Genomic DNA, 3,634 nt, shown 5'->3' on the forward strand with positions numbered 1-3,634 from the left:
ACATTTTGGACGCTCGTCCTGAAAGGCACCTGAAGAATAGTTTTGGAACTGTATCAGAATCCGAGCGGATTCTTGAGAAACCGCTCGTCCAAAGTTAGACGCTCGTCTATGACAGAAGACGCTCGTCTTCTGCCTACTTCAGAAAATGCAAAGTTCCTGTAACGAAATCCGAGCGGATTTTCCATAAGACGCTCGGACCACCAGAGAAAAGACGCTCGTCCCGCAAGGAAGCCGCTCGGATTCTGGCGTTTCTCTCGAATTATCCGCCCAGGCCCCACTCGTGTCCGCTCGTTGACATGTTATTAGTAGAATCACGTATGCATATCTACGAGTTTTCGTTAATTTATCTCGCTGAACTTGAGACTTGACTTAGAATTTTGGCAAACTACATCATATTTTCTGAGTATTTAGAGCTTATAACTGGTGTCATCTATGACCAGTTTATCTAGGAATGTGAGTAGTACTCCTTATGAGACATGTTTCATAAATATGCATAAATATGAACTTGATCTACATAATACCTGTATGCATTCGGTCTGTGGTTTGTTGACACATGTGGTAGAGGTTTCCCTTTATTCATTTTACCCATGAGCCCCTCACTGCCAAAAATAGCCTTTTTGTCCCGTCACTACATCCTACATTTAGCCTGCCCTTGTCAAGCTAGTAGTTTATGTTCTCGGGATTGTTACTACGTTTTTGGTAGCATATGCTCATTTGAGATGATGTTGGGAAGAAAAAAATAAAGAAGAAAAATGAAGGAGGAAAGAAAAGAGAAAATGAAAAAAGAGAAAAAAAAAATGATTCGAAAAAGAAAGAAAAAGAGTGTTCGGTACTGTAGAAGACGGTCGATCGACTGCTCCTTTTGGTCGATCGACTGGAGTCCGAAAGAAAGAAAAAAAGAAAAATCAATTCGCATGTTTCAAGCCCTTATTTCATTGGCGATTTTTGCTCCCATGTTGCATTTATATCCTATGGGGAGTTGGTTGATTAGTTATTATGGAGATTTGTGAGCTTTGTGCTTGATTATTAGCACCCGTTTTGATTTGAGCAAGAAGTTGGATGTTGCCATATGGTTCTGTTTAGGCACTAGCTTGATCACCTGTACCTCCACATTCCCATAATTATCTTTTGCCTCTTCTTGCCCATTACCTCACATTTCCATATATATATACCTCGGCATGTGTCATGGTCTTTTGTTGGTTGGAATGCATATGTACGGTCATAGAGATTGCTTTCATATTATATTGCAGGTATGTTCTTATAGGTCGTAGTTAGGTGAGAGTCTTTACAAAATGAATTCTTTCTATCTTTACATTATTCACCTGTGCTTATTTGAGTGATTTGAGCGACTCGTGAGAGTCCGATTTGATAAGTCTCTACAGTCGACGGTTCAGCAGTTCTTAACGACCTGATAACTCGTTTGCATGATTCGCATTGCTAATTGATTGTTAGTTGTTGCATTAAATTGGTTTAGGCTATTCAGTTTGCATTTCGCTCTGAGATTGAACTCGTTCCATTAGGTTTTAGGATCGAGTCTAGTTCTTGCTTGGGGACAAGCAAGGTTTGGTTTGGGGAGATTTGATGCGTGTCTAAAATATAATGTTTCACACTTTATTCTACACGCATTCCAGAGCTCAAATGTGCAATATATGCCATTATTTCCCTATTTTCCTTTACTTTTGTGTTTTTGTCTATTATTGCAGAAATATGAAGAATTGAGCGGAAATCGAGCCGAATCCGTCCCTAAGTAATTAACATTGCATTTGACATGAAGTATTGACTTGAGGAATGAGCTTGGTGCGCGTTTCAAGGCCTAAAGATAGCAAAAGCATGGGTGCGTACGAGTTTAACAAGCGAAGAAGTGCTTCTCGACATTACAGCCTGCTTCAGATGGCTATATCTCGAGTTATAGACCTGATAATCGAGTAATTCCAGTTGGAGGTGAAAGCTTATCCTCTCAGATTTCCAACGCCACGTAGAACGCCTGATTTGACCAAGTAACGAAGAAATGACAGCTGTTTTAAGATCAGTGTGCGCTGCAGAATTCGTCAGAATGTACCACTGTACAACACCTTTGGTCGATCGACTGATGCCTATGGTCGATCGACCAGAGCGCGATTCTTAATAAAGATCAGAAGCTACTGTTCATCTATGCTCAGTCGATCGACTGGGTCTTGTGGTCGATCGACCAAGCTTCGAATCTGACGCAAATTAAACGAGAAGTTAGAAGCCCAACACAATTAGGTTTTAGAAAATAAGAAGTTGTGTTATTCCTATATAACTCGAGTGCTATCAGATTAGGAGGTATCTCTCCAGACGGAGACATTAGTTTAGAATTCTCATAAAAGTTTGTACTTTGCTTTCAGATTCATCTTGTTCCTTTGCTTCGGTAATTCTAATCTTTTAATTCCAGTTTTGTTATATCGTTTTTAGTATTAATTCTTGCTAGATAGAATCCCAAGGCCCTAGTTATAGTATTATGCGTATTTATTCATCAATTATTTCAATTATGCAATCCTTTATGCCTATTATCAAATTTTATTGTTGTTATTATGACTAGTATGAGTAACTAAACACCCCGTGCTAAGATGTAGGGGATCTATGGCGTAGATGGCAGTAGAATAGGTGAACCCGCATTAGGGCTTGGTCGATCGACTGGCTTAACTAGTCGACCGACTGAGCCGGTTGGTCGATCGACTGGGGTAGCTTGTCGATCGACTGACTTCGTGTCTGATTAGCACCGTATAATTCGTTAAGTGCAATATTTAACAATGAGACCGAGAGGAGACTTGTTAGATACTTAGTTTTGACCAACCCGTAGATCGAGAGATAGGGAAAGGCATTAATTAACGAGTTAAGACGACTAAATTGCTGAGATCGAGAGATAATGTAATTTAGGCTTTAGGAATCACTAATCGGGGCGAGAGCTAGCATTAGTGAGACTTAGGGACTGGTAGCATAGGCCGAAAGGAGCTACCAGTTAACTTGGACCGAAAGGACTTGTTTTACCCATCCTGCACGACTGTATTTCGGACTTACCTAGGATTATTTGCCATCGCAGTTATAGTGAACCGACCGTCTTAGCATTTCTTTTATCATTGTTTACCGTCCTTATTTACTTTTATTTGTTTATTTAGTTTATGTTTTTAGACTTAGCTTTAATTCATATCAAAACCCCCCTCATTGTTACCGTTAGACTGAAATAAAAGCAACTACAATCTCCCTACCTCCCTGCGGATCGACCCTGTTACCACTAGCTTCTGTTAGTTTTAATAGGTTTTATAAATATTATTTTTGGTGCACACAACGACAGGCATCAAATTTTGGCACCGTTGCCGGGGAGGCAATAGTTCTAATTTTTAGCTGTTTTATTTTAGTCTTTCTTTAGTTTAAGGGAAGTCCGTTCCATAAAATTTTCTTATATTCTGTTTGTAGTTTCTTCTTATGCGCAGGTCGCAGGGTGGTCCACTACTACCATTCAATCCTGAGTCTGAAAGATCCTTGCACGCAAAGAGGAGATTATTTCAAGACCAACAGTCAGAGGAAGAGCCTAGTTCTCGTTCTAGCTTTTACGAGAATGAGCTGTTCGAGGAAAATCCACCGTCTTCTCCTGTTTCCAATTCATCGGTTGAAA

Source organism: Silene latifolia, chromosome 8 (genome assembly GCF_048544455.1).
Source record: "Silene latifolia isolate original U9 population chromosome 8, ASM4854445v1, whole genome shotgun sequence".
Taxonomy (NCBI): Eukaryota; Viridiplantae; Streptophyta; class Magnoliopsida; order Caryophyllales; family Caryophyllaceae; genus Silene; species Silene latifolia.